The sequence below is a fragment of the Nomascus leucogenys genome, chromosome 3 (assembly GCF_006542625.1).
Source record: "Nomascus leucogenys isolate Asia chromosome 3, Asia_NLE_v1, whole genome shotgun sequence".
Classification (NCBI taxonomy): domain Eukaryota; kingdom Metazoa; phylum Chordata; class Mammalia; order Primates; family Hylobatidae; genus Nomascus; species Nomascus leucogenys.
In genome coordinates, this window is record NC_044383.1 from 111,130,916 (window position 1) to 111,145,724 (window position 14,809).

A 14,809-nucleotide genomic window follows, 5' to 3' on the forward strand; every position below is an offset into this window, starting at 1 on the left:
ACACACATATATATACGTATATATATGTATATACACATATATACACACACATATATACGTATATATATACATATATACACACATATATATACGTATATATATACATATATATACACACATATATATACGTATATATATACATATATATACACACATATATATACGTATATATATACATATATACATATATACATATATGTATATATACATATATACATATATGTATATATACATATATACATATATACATATATACATATATGTATATATACATATATACATATATATGTATATATACATATATATGTGTGTATATATATATGTGTATATACATATATATACCTTCTTCTTAGTTTTGCTGTGAACCCAAAATCGCTCCAAGAAATAACATCTATTAATTTTTAAAAAGGAGGAAAGAAAAAAGTAAATGCCTAATACCATGAGGTTGTTGTGACAACTAATATAAACAAAATACATAAACACTTAGCATATAGTCGACACTAAATAAAAATTAATCTGTTTCTTTCCCTCTCTTTTGACCTTGAAAAACACAAATAAGAACACAATTTTAGTACTTATAACAATGAAGAGATTATGTAACATGTAACAGTATTTATAACTCAATTTGCCCATTAAAATATTATAAATTAGAATCTATTTTAACAATGTATACTCTACAATCCACAAATTTAATCATGCTTGTTAAATGAGTGACTGAATAAATAAGTCACAAACTCTTTTCTACAACACTCTTTTTGCACTTGACTCTGCTGTTCTTCATGTACTAGTGGACAGAGGACAGGACCTTGATGTCTGAATTTACCAGCTACATGAGCTTGGGAAAGTCACTTAAACTGTTTGTACCTCAATTTTCTCATTTGTCAAACCAGAAATCATTAAACTCTTTGAGATAATGGCTGGGGAATACATAGTACTTTGCTTAACATATAACTACCTGATAACATTACCTTCCTTCTTTCTTCTATCCTTATGATGTTTCCATTTGACCCCTAAAATTTTGTCTCCTAAATATAAGAATTTTTTAGAGGTTTCTGGTACATACAAATTGTCCCTGGTTATCACACATTGTTTTTCAGGTAAACTGGTTAATCACTAATTATCAAAAGTAATAAATTACAGTTACATTTCAGAAAGTTAATTGTAAAAATATGGATGTAGGAATTCTGACCTAATCTTGGAATCCATTGATTAAAAACCCAGGATTTCCCATATCTACCAGTAAGCAGAAGAGGGAGCTCTAAGCCTGGAATTCAAGCTCCAGCTTTCTTAAAGCTAAAACTTGATCAAATTTTTGAACCTGTATAAACAAACTCTAAACCAAAAATACCTAAACTATATAAATTCAAGAAGACAGTAAAAAATTCTGATCCATCATCCAAGGATTTAAATATGGAATAATTTATCTTTTGTCCCAAACTCAATATAAACTCCTTTAATGCCATTAACATGAAATGCTTGCTTTCAAGGCATGTTTATTTTTAAAAGTCCACTGATATATTTAAATACATACAAGTATTTGTAAGCTTTTCCTATGTATGATAATATAGCCTTTTTGTGTATAAAAATGTTCGAGAATTCGTAAAGAATGGGGTCATTTTTCTCTTTGTTACAACTTTCTTCTAGTCTAATTCTCCATGTTGCTAAAACTTACAGACACATTCCTAAGGCTATACAAATGTCGAATCTCTATGATTCTTGGCAGAATTAGTCTTTTATCCATTTATGGCCAAATCTGACTGGTTCTTATTGTTTTTAACAGCTATATTTATCCTTCTCTCTCTCTCTCTATAATTTTATCAGTTCAGACCTCACAATCTATATATTAGTAATTTTTCAGACATTACCAGAAACTATGAAAACCGTAATTATTTCACAACTTAATTCCAGCATAGTTACATACAAAAGAGAAGGAGTAAAGGATTAGAGCATGTACTACTTCAGTCAATTACATTATCTGAAGCACCAAGAAAAGAAAAAATCCATCTCCGTTCAATCAATATTATGGCTTAATCACATTTTCTATAAGGATGTAAAAATGAGGGACTGGGGATTTGAAAATGGCTCTGTCACTATCTTTGTGACACTTGAAACAGAATTTTGCTTATCTTTTTAATGAGAAGAATAATTACTATTCTACAAGGCTGTTGGGCAGATTAAATGAGATAATACATGTGTACAAGTTTCTTACACAGTGCCTGTAACACAGCTGCTCCGTATAAATGACTGTCTTCTTTTCGAATTTTTTAAAGCCTCTATCATTAAAGTTTGTGCTTTAATACAAACCAGGCTGGGTGCGATGGCTCACGCCTGTAATCCCAACACTTTGGGAGGCCAAGGCGGGCAGATCATGAGGTCAGAAGTTCAAGACCAGCCTGGCCAACATGGTGACACCCCATCTCTACTAAAAATATAAAAATAAGTCAGGGGTGATGGCACGTGCCTGTAGTCCCAGCTACTCGGGAGGCTGAGGTAGGAGAATTGCTTGAACCCAGGAGGCAGAGGTTGCAGTGAGCTGAGATCGCACCGCTGCACTCCAGCCTGGGCAACAGAGCAAGACTCCGTCTTGAAAAATAAATAAATAAATAAAAATATACAAACCACATACAGAAAACTATCAGAAGATTTCCATATCAAGGCTTTCTCATACATAGATTGGTGGTTGATTATATAATGATAGCACCAAGGCAATGTCAAATGCTAACAAAACCTAAAACTTTTTGGAGCACTAACTGCCTATGGGGCATTGTATATCACAGGCTATAGTTAATTTAATCTTCATTATTATCCTTCGATATACGTCCTGTTATTGTCATCCACTTACCCATGAAGGCATGGAGAGGCTACTTAAGTGTCTCAAAACCTCACAGCTACTGCTCAACAAAGCAAATGTGTTTGACCACAAAACCAGAATTCTTAAACCATTGCCCCTCACTGCTCAAGAATCTTCTGAAACAGGAGGTTTGCGTACACATGATTTGCATAGGGTTTCAACTCTCAATACATTTTAACAAGCTCCTAGGCAAATTTATTGCATATATGTTCCAACCCTGCTAATCTGACTAATCTATACATCACAATCTCCAGCCCCATTATTTTAGATAGATTCCTATACCATTACCTACTACGATTTTGTCCTACCAAACAGAAAATCTAGTAAGTAGAAGTAAATTAATAGTAAAGTTCTAAATGTATTGATACTGACACAGCATGTTAATGTATAAATGAGTGAATATATCCTTTTCATTCATTAATGCTTAAAACTCAACAGATATTACTTGCAAAAATGTTCATTCTGTTTGAATAATACTGAAAATGAAATTATGTTGGCCAGTGATCACCTCCCTAAAACCATCATTAACTCTAGCAGTTTGCTCCTTACTCTTCTCAAGAATAACCTAGTAACTACCTCCAAAGCAGGTAATTTATTTCATTTATTCTCTAAAAATAATTATACTTTAATGATCTACTTTTCAGGGTAAGATGCTCATTTATTGCAGTGTATCAAAAGCTTTTATGTAACTGAACCATTAGGCTGCACCTTATCATACGGTCCTCTTAAAAGTCTGGGCAAAAACAAATACTTTTAATACTGATTTATATCTACTCCATGTTTGGCTTGAGTTGGTTGTCTCTAAATCAATCCTTCTGACATGTAGGTGTAAATTTCTGCTCTTCCACTTCAGGAAAGTTTCCACCACGTTTCTGGGCTTTAGTTTTCTTCTCTGTAAAACTAGGTCTTTCCAGTGTGTTGCTCGTCCCTGAAGCCCAGGTTCATAAACATAACTGAATACTGTGCATCATACTGAAATTTTCTGCAGATACCTCAAATTCCCAATGTCTTCCAACATAAAGATCTCACACCCACTGTCAATCCCCTCTCTCACAATTCCCACATACCTTGCATAATCAAACTCTAAATTCTACCAGTGTCTTGAATCCATTCTCTTCTTCCTGTTCTTTAATTACAGCTTTTATCGTCTCTTATTTTTTTTGTTTTTACAGTTTCCATGTCCTTATCTTTCTGTACTACATTCTGGTCCATTTCCTCATATCTCTCATCTAGTCATTAAATTTATCTTGAGTTTTTTTGATCTTCTATTTTAACCTCTTCACAAAATTCTTTATTAGATACACTTTTATAGCTATACTTTCTAGTTGGTTCTTTTTTCAATCCTCCTGATATTTTTCCAGAATATTCTTGTCATTGATTTATGGCTTTTTTCCCACCATTTCCTAAAAAATTTTAGATGGACAAGTTTGACAGGTTCTTTTCAAATTCTTCCATCTTGAATAATTGGATGTGAACCTCAAACGTATTGCATCTTCTGACATTCTTTTGTAGTGGTTCATTTTCTCATGAGCCTTACAGTTTTAAACATGCAGTCCTTTTCAGCAGTGTTATGGAGCTCTCATGAATGGGGTTATGCTCTTAAGAAGGAGATCCCAGAGAGCTATCTCCCTACTTCTGCCATGTGAGGACGTGGCTAGAAGATGCCATCTGTGAACCAGAAAGCAGGCCCTCACCAGACACCAAATCTGCCAGTGCACTGATCTTGAACTTCTTAGACTGTAAAATTATGAGAAATAAACTTCTGTTGTTTATAAATCACTCAATGGAAGGTATTTTGTTATAGCAACTTGAATGGCCCAAGACAGAGTTGTTTTCATGAGCTAAGAGTGTGAAGGGGCTTCTTATTGGAAGCATTTCTATACAGTAGCTTCTCACTTTTCTCTGCCAAGGTGCTACTGGTTTTGCCAGTGCAGGCCAATTTTTTAAACTGACATTCTTATTGAGATAATTATAGATCCATGTGCAGTTTTAATTATACTGACAGATCCTCTGTACATTTTACCCAGTTTCTCTCAATGGTAACATCTTGCAAAATAATAATATAGTTTCACAACCAGGATACTAATATTGTACAATTCACTGAGTTTGCTAAGATTTCCCCAATTACTATTCTCATTACTGAATGTGTTTTATATATTATTTACATATATATGCTTATATATTTAGTTTTTAAATTGTATCTATTACATTTAGGTCCATTTTAATTTAAGTTTTGTATGAAGTGTGAGGTTTAGGTAGAGATTCATTGTTTGTCTGTGGATGGTCAATTGCTTCAACACCATTTGTTGAAAAGGCCATCCTTCCTTCACTTAATTGTTTTTGCACCTTTGTCAAAAACAAGTTAAGGACATTTGTGAGTCGATTTGTAGTTTCTCCACTCCCTTCTATTGATCTGTGTCTATCCCTCTGGCAACTCACTATCTTGATTACTGTAGCTCTATAGTGAGCATAATCGTTAGGTTGGGTAAGTCCTTCTACATATTCTTTGTAAAGATTATTTTAGCTATTCTAGGCCCTGCATCTCTCCATATAAATTTTAGAATATACTTGTATGTGCCTAAAAAATATGTCACTGTAAAATGTAAAACCCAAGGCTATAAAATCCCCCAAAGACAACCTAGGCAATATCATTCTGGACTCAGGAAAGGGCAAAGAACGAAGATGGCAAAAGCAATTGCAATAAAAAAAAAATTGACAAGTGGAATCTAATTAAAGAGTCCCAGCACAAAAAGGAAGCTATCAACAGAGTGAATAGACAACCTACAGAATGGGAGAATATTTTTGCAAACTGTGCACCTGACAAAGGTCTAGTATCCAACATCTATAAGGAACTTAAACAAGTTTATGAGAAAAACATAAAAAACTCCATTAAAAAATGGGCAAAGGATATGAACAGACCACTTTTCCAAAGAAGACATACATGTGGCAAACAATCACATGAGAAAAAAAGCTCAGCATCACTGATCATTGGAGAAATGCAAATCAAAACCACATGAGATACCATCTCACACCAAATTGGCTATTATTAAAAAGTAAAAAATAACAGATGCTGGCAAGGTTGTGGAGAAAAAGGAATACTTATACACTGTTGGTGGGAGTGTAAATTAGTTCAACCATTGTGGAAGACAATATGGTGATTCCTCAAAGACCTAAAGAGAGAAATACCATTCAACCTAGCAATCCCATTACTGGGTATATACCCAAGGAAATATAAATTATTATATTATAAAGACATAAGTACTTGTATGTTCATTGCAGCACTATTTACAATAACAAAGACATGAAATCAACATAAATGCCCATCAGTGACAGACTGGATTAAAAAATGTGGTGCATATATACATAAAATACTATGCAGCCATGAAAAAGAATGAGATCATGCTCTTTGTGGTGATGTGGATGAAGCTCGAGGCCACTATCCTTCACAAACTAACACAGACACAGAAAACCAAACACTGCATGTTCTCACTTATAAGTGGGAGCTAAATGATGAGAACACATGGAGACATGTAGGGGAGCAACACACACTGGTGCCTGTTGGAGGGTGGAAGATGGGAGGAGGAGAAGAATCAGAAAAAATAACTAATAGGTAGTAGGCTTAATACCCAGGCAATGAAATAATCTGTACAACAAACCCTCATGACACAAGTTTACCTATATAACAAACCTGCACATGTACCCCTGAACTTAAAGTAGAAATTAAAAAATAAAAAATAAATAAATTTAAAAATACAATAATGTCACTGGAATTTTTATTGAAATTGTAATGAATCTGTACAAGGATTTGAAGAAAACTGCCATATTTTACTGTGTTGAGCCCTTCAATCCACAAATGGAATATGTCCATTATTTAGGTCTTCTTTGAGTCCTTTCATTAACAATTTTAAAAATTTCCATCATATGGATACTTTACATGTTTCATTAAGTATATACCTAAGTATTTAGTTTTCTCTTGGGTGTTTATAAATGTGGTTTTTATTTTTTTCTGTATCTTCATGCATGTGGAAATTCCATTAATTTTTGTGTGTTTTTCTTGTATCCTACAACCTTGTTGAACTCACTTATTAATTCTAGCAGGGATTTTTTGATGTTTTGTAGATTCATTGGCATTTTCTACATGGACAATTATTTTATCTTCATACAGATAGAAACCACTTTATTTCTTCATTTCTAATCTGTATGCATTTTATCTGTTTCTTGTTTTATTATTGTGTCTGGAATTTCCATTACTATTTTGAATTAAGAGTCAGAATAAAGGGCACCTTTGCCTTGTTTCCCATCTTATTCAGTCTTTGAAATTAAGTGTGAAGTTAGGTATGGGTTTTTTTTGTATGTATTCCTTAACAAGTTGAGGTAATTTTCTTCTAATCCTAATAGTTAGATTTTTTTTTATCATGAACAACTGTTAGTGTGTGTGGGACTCACACTTCTGCCATGGACCTTTGCAACCCTAGGCTTGGGAGAACCCCTGTGACTACCACCTCCCCACCCCCTCAGGCCTTCAGACTGACAGGGAGAGCTACATGGAGTCTGGACAGAGCCACCATTCAGGCACATGAGAAGTCTTTCGAGCCTTGGATCCCTGGGCATCCTGGCACCAGCAGCTGCAGCTCTGGAGCCAGGGGAGGCCAGGCTCCCTCACACAACCCGATAGGGGCTGAATCCATGGGGCTGAGCAGCAGAATCCATAGGCCTAGCCTCCACTGTACTTCATCAGGTAAGGCCCAGTGGCCTGGGACTCTACTGTGGCCACCCCAGCCCTGCCTGAGATTTCTGGCCAGAAGCAGCTCTGCATTTCCCTGGGATGGAGCTCCCAGATGTAGCAGTCAGGGTGCCATTTTTTCTGCTCCACAGCCCTAGCTCCTGTTACCCTCAGGCTCTAGAAGGAACGCAGTGATTAGAGACTAATATGGGTTCCCAGCACAGAGCAGCTGCCTTACAGAAAAGTGGCCAGACTGCTTTACATGCGGGTCCCCACCCCACTACTCCTCAATGGACAGGGTCTCTTGACCTGGGCCCCTCATCACAACCACCTTGCCCTAGCCTGAACATTTCAGTTGGTGGCAGCTCTGTGTTTCTCTGGGGAGGAAATCCCAGAGACAGCCCACAGCCCTCTGCCTTTGCAGCTGCAGTGACTGCCCTTATTGCCCTCGAGCTGGGGAGAGAACTAAGAGCCTGGTCGCTATGCTGGCACCTCCAGCATGCCACAGCCACTGTGTGGAAAGAAACCCAGTCTCTCTTCTCTGTGAGTCCCCAGCCCCCACTAGATATGAATCATTCTACCATAAAGACAACGTATGTGTGTATTCATCCCAGCACTACTCACAATAGCAAAGACATGGAATCAACCTAAATGCCCATCAACAGTAGACTGGATAAAGAAAATGTGGCACATACACACCATGGAATACTATACAGTCATAAAAGAAGAATATGATTATGTCCTTTGCAGCAACATGGATGGAGTTGGAGGCCATTATCCTAAGGAAACTAACACAGGAACAGAAAACCAAATACTGCATGTTCTTACTTATAAGTGGGTGCTAAACATTGAGAACCCGTGGACACTAAGAAAGGAACAAGAGACACTAGGATGTACTTGAAGGTAGAGGATGGGAGGAGGAAAAGAACTGAAAAACTACCTATTGAGTACTATGCTTATTACCTGGATGACAAAATAATCTGTACACCAAATCCTCATGACATGCAATTTACCTGTATAACAAACCTACACATGTATCTTTGAACCTAAAAGTTTAAAAAATAAATTAAATTAAATTAAATTAATGGACACAGGATGAATCATTCAATAAATATTTCTAGAAAAAAATATTTTCTGGCCTTATTCTTACAGCTTGAGCAGCCTTAATAGCTTCTAGCTTTATAGAGATAGCTTAATTTTGGCTCTCTATGTGCACATGTCTTGAAGCTTTGCTTCTTCATCTCTTTATTTCATATTATTATACCAATAATATATAATAAATAATATTATTACACCAATAATATGTAATATAGCCGAGCTGAAAGAAATCCATAAATGAAAAGCAATGATGCATACCACATGGTTCATGTTCTCTGAATCTTGAAGATTGCATACCAGACTCTTACCAGGAAAATCTATCTCTGACATTAGAAGACCTGAGGACTGGAGGTCAGCCATTAGAATCAGTTGCTATTATGAAAATGTCTTGAGGATAGAGACCATACCTTAGTACCTCCAATGCATGCAACATTTATGTTATTAAAGGTGAGGATAAAAGAAATGGACAGGACAGTTCATTCAGTCTTTTCTTTTTATCCAAGAATAACAATGTTCTCTTTCATCCAAAGCTCCTGCTGAAAGCATCCGATTTATTCATTTGCTTATTCATTCATTCATGCTCTCCTTCAATAAATATTATATGATTAGGGTTCCTACCTTAGGCAGGCAGTGTCCTATGTGCCTGAGACAGAGAAAGAGCAAAGCAAAAAACATCCTTTCTTAGGTAACATGCCCATGTCCCCCTCCTTAGAAGTAAAGTCTCCTGAAGTGTAAGTTGAACACATTAGGACTGTAATTTCTCCTGTTTTTGCTTTTGCTTAATGCAAAGCCTTATTAGTCCATCAAAGAATTCAACTAACTTTCAAACATCTTAAATATCTCTTAGGTTAAAGGTCAAGATCCTCAGTCAAAAGAACAAGGAAGAATTACGGTCTTTAAAACTTTGAACTCTGTGATATAATCTTAAGTTATCATGTTCAAACTTTCTAAGTGACAAAAACAGCAAACTTGGCTATAGAAGGAGAGAATCAGATTTGGGAAATGCAAAACTGGCTGGCCTTCTTTACAAAGAAAAGCAACTTGAGAGTGAGTCACATTTGAATACCCAGTAGCCAATATAGACAAATTCATATAATATAAAAAGGCATCATTTTCTATCCCTGAACTACAATAGTAATACTTCCTTCCATGCAAATTTGAACTACAGCAATTGATTAATTTGCTAATTCTTTATTCCCAGGTGACAATAAATGGCCCCTATCCTGCCCAAGGATGGAGTAGGTTATAGGGTGAACATAAATGGTTGAAAGTTATTGGAGAATAGGTATGCTGTGAGATTACCATTTACAGAACTGACTCACTGTTTCTTAGACATCCTGAATAGGTTCCCTACTTATCACATGGGGTTCATAGAACTTGTAGGTAAAAATATATGGACCTTCATGTAAAATTTAGTACATGGCATCTAACACTCACACAGTAATCATATTATTATCCAAATTGGAATTGACTTTGTGACAGATTCCAAATAGCAGAGTCCTGCAAAGCAATTGCAACACGTCTGCGCATTCCTAGCAAATCTGAAAGCACATTCAAAATACTGATGCATCTGGTTTTCCCTCATGCAACAGCTGCAGCTGCTCAAGTTTGCTGGAGAGTCTGAAGTGACAGCCCCCTCCTGGCTGGCAGCATCGCTGTCATTCAGAAGAGAGATCACAGAGCCTATATCATTTCTGCCTTTGATGTGCATCTCCTAGACATCAGCAGGAGACCAGACAGCTTGTCAGGAATGAGATTAGAAACTTGCAAAGCAAGAACCTTCTCCTAGGTATGGAGATTTTTCAACTATCCCTTTGTTACTGGACAGACTCAGGAAAGAGAGAAAAATGCATCTGAAATCTCTACCTTCTAAGGCTTTCGTTGAGAAGAAGAAAGCAAGCCCAAATGTATGAGTCTTTGTGCTGAAATCTATGTGAAAGAAAAAGGTAAGAAAAGAAAGAAAGAAACAAAAAAAAAGAGAAAGGAAGGAAGGAAGAAAGGAGAGAGAAAGAAAGAAAGAGAAAGAAAAGAAAAGAAAAGAAAAGAAAAGAAAAGAGAGATTGTATCTTAAATGGCTCCAGGGTGGGGCAGGAGAAGTTTAAGAAAACATAAGCAGGCTACACTTTTCCCCTCTTTTTTCAGCGACTTTTTTCTGCACAGGATTTCCTGGTCACATCATGAGGAACTATGTAAATATGCCCTCTTTGACTCAGTGGAAATAATCATTTCCTGTCAAGTTCTTTCAAGGAAGGAAAAAGACCCCCAAACAGCCAAAAACAGAAAAGTACAAATTGTCAAATGACATTTCATAAGGGACAGTTTTCAAGTGAGTCAAGCATTATTCTGTAATTTGTTCTTAACTTGGTTGCCTTTGTTTTGTATCGTTTTGTTGGTCAAATACATTACTTACATTGTGAAATACCCTGGCATCTCATCTCGTAATCATTGCTCAAAATAAAGTTCACTTCTTGAAAGGTTTGGACTTTATACCAAGCCTGTAGTGATTCACGGTTCAAAAACACTTCCTCTTTCTGTCCATTCTCATCCTCACACTGTTTTGTTTATTGTGAAAGTGGTACATACAGGTGTGAGTGTCTAGCTTACGACAGGAAAATTTTTCCACACTAGAACAAAACAAAATTAACTCATGGAAATAGATTGATCATTTGCCTTTTCATCTAGACAATTATCTTTCTCTCTTTCTCTCTTACTCTACCACTAACTTAGAACATTTAATACTTTCATATCTGTGCTACTCAAATCTTTTGAGCAGTAGCCTGAGGGAGTCAGCCATTTCCACCTTCTTGAAGTGTACATAGTATTTCTTTGCATATCATTGGCAAACAGAGGTAATTTGACATTCTCTTTTCCTATTTGGATGCCTTTTGTTTCTCTTGCTTGATTGCTCTGGCTAGGATTTCCAGTACTATGTTAAAAAGGCGTGGTGAAAGTGGACATCCTTGTCTTGGACATAAAGATGGAAACAACAGACACTGGGGACTCCAAAAGGGTGGAAGGAGGGAGAGGGACAAAGGTGGAAAAACTACCTGCTGGGTACTATGTTCACTATTTGGGGCTCAATAGAAGCCCCAAACTCAGCAGCATGCACTATACCCATGTAAAAAACCTGACAAGTACCTCCTGAATCTTAAAAAAAAAAAAAAAAAAAATCCTGGCCAGGTGTGGTGTGTGGTGTGTGGTGGCTCACACCTGTAATCCCAGCACTTTGGGACGCCGAGGCGGGCGGATCATGAGGTCAAGAGATCAAGACCATCCTGGCCAACATGATGAAACCCCATCTCTACTAAAAATACAAAAATTAGCTGGGTATGGTAGCACACGCCTGTGGTTCTAGCTACTCGAGAGGCTAAGACATGAGAATCGCTTGAGCCTGGCAGGCAGAGGTTGCAGTGAGGCAAGATTGTATCACTGCACTCCAGCCTAGCAACAGAGTGAGACTCCATCTCAAAAAAAAAAACAAAACAAAAAAAATCCTTATAGCCGTTCACTGCTCCCTTAGGTAAATGGTCTCTCTCTCTCTCTCTCTTTCTCTGTTTCTCCCTTTCCATCACATCCTGGGAAGCTGTCTCTTATATTGGCACTCACCTGGATATAAATTATAGAGGCACTTACTCTTCTGTCATCCCCTGATTTAAAAGAAAAAAAATTTAAAAAAAAAAGATTCAGGCAAGCTGATATTCCACAGCGCTTTAAAAAAAAAACAAAAAAAAAAAAAAAAAAAAAAAAAAAAACAAAAAAAAAACGACAACAGAGAGATTTTTAAAAAATGTCTTTGAAGAATATTCATTCATAGCCTGGCTAGCAAAAATGAGAAGATAGAGGCTGCAAACTTAGTCTTTATACACATTTGCTTGACAGAAAATGTTACAACTGGTATAATATGTAGTGTAGTTGTAGGGAACTAAGTTCTTATAAAGCTCCTAATTTAGAACACCATTTCTCAGTGTTTTGTTAAACAACAGTACCCCTAGATACATTACAACAGAGAGAGAAGAGGCTCTTGTCAAGAAAATTTAAACTGCTTTATACCACATACATCTCTTGGAGATTTATAATGCACATTCGGGTAGGAAAAACAATACTAGAAAAGCCACCTTAATTCTTTTTAACCACATTTTTCCCAAATTTGACAATGAAATTCTTTTTAACATAAATCTTACTAATATTCTACAGAATCTGTGTTTTATTAAACTCCCCTTTAGGAATCACAAATTTAGAACACATCTAAACTGCACTAGAAGAAAACAGTCTAATCAGATTGAAAGCATTTGGCATTCATTTCTAAGATTATAAATTATGTATATTTTTCCCAATTAATCTAATCCCCTTGGCTTGCTATAATGCTTGCTACTAAAGTAAATGATATCCAGAGGCTTTATTGTTCTTCCATACATATTCTTCCACTGAAGTAACTGAATGATTCCACCACCGCAAGTGATCCAAAACATAAGGTGTATGCCTTATTAGATAATGAGACACCAAAAACTAGCTCACTCTGGTTGAACTGTTGAAGTCAACTGTACATCAGCTATTTGAAAAATGGAAACACTAGAGCGAATTCTTTGGAGACATAAACAAACCCTGCTAGTTTGCTTACTCATCCTTAGCCTGTCCTCATACCTCAGCCCTTTTCCAATTCACCTCACACCAATCCTATAGTCATTTCTTTCTTTGGCAGCCAGCGGGTTTATAGATTAAATGATGTTTGGTATTAAAATATTTGGAGGCTGTCACCCAACCACAGAGATTATTCAGGCAGGATCCTTTACCTCAATGAGCTTAAAAACTAGAAGCACAGAAAATGCATAAACAATGAATGGAGTAATACCCATTACGGTAGGAGTTTCTAGGAAGTTCCCTGCAAGCCCAGTAGAAAGTGGTTCAGTGTTATGAACTGAATGTTTGTGTCTCCCCAAACTTCACATGTTGATATCCTAACCCCTAGTGCAATGATATTAAGAGGTGGGGCCTGTCAGGCCTCTGAGCCCAAGCTAAGCCATCATATCCCCTGTGACCTGCAGGTACACATCCAGATGGCCGGTTCCTGCCTTAACTGATGACATTCCACCACAAAAGAAGTGAAAATGGACTGTTCCTGCCTTAACTCATGACATTGTCTTGTGAAATTCCTTCTCCTGGCTCATCCTGGCTCAGAAGCTCCCCCACTGAGTACCTTGTGAACTCCTGCCCACCAGAGAACAATCCCCCTTTTTCCTTTACCTACCCAAATCCTATAAAACGGCCCCACCCCAGCTCCCTTTGCTGACTCTCTTCGGACTCAGCCCGCCTGCACCCAGGTGATTCAAAACTTTATTGCTCACACAAATCCTGTTTGGTGGTCTCTTCACATGGACGGACGCGCATGAAATTTGGTGCCATGACTCGGATCAGGGGACCTCCCTTGGGAGATCAATCCCCTGTCCTCCTGCTCTTTGCTCCGTGAAAAAGATCCACCTACGACCTCAGGTCCTCAGACCGACCAGCCCAAGGAACATCTCACCAATTTTAAATCGGGTAAGCGGCCTCTTCTTACTCTCTTCTCCAACCTCTCTCACTATCCCTCAACCACTTTCTCCTTTCCACTCTTCAATCTCTCCCTTCTTATTTTCCATTCCTTTCATTTCCTGGTAGAGACAAAGGAGACATGTTTTATCCATGGACCCAAAACTCCGGCACCAGTCACGGACTGGGAAGGCAGCCTTCCCTTGGTGTTTAACGATTGCAGGGACGCCTCTCTGCTTATTCACCCATGTTTCAGAGGTGTCAGACCACGCAGGGACACCTGCCTTGGTCCTTCACCCTTAGTGGCAAGTCCCGCTTTTCTGGGGGAGGGACAAGTACCCCAACCCCTTCTCTCCATGTCTCTATCCCTTCTCCACCTTTCTGGGGGGCAAGAAACCCCCAACCCCTTCTCCTTCACCCTGAGAGGCAAGTCCCGCTTTTCTGGGGGAGGGGAAGTACCCCAACCTCGTATCTCTGTGCCCCAATCCCTTATTCCCACACCCCGACCTCGTATCTCTGTGCCCTGACCCCTTCTCTGCTTTTCTGGAGGGTAAGAACCCCCCACCCCTTCTCCGTGTCTCTCTACTCTTTCCTCTGGGCTTGCCTCCTTCACT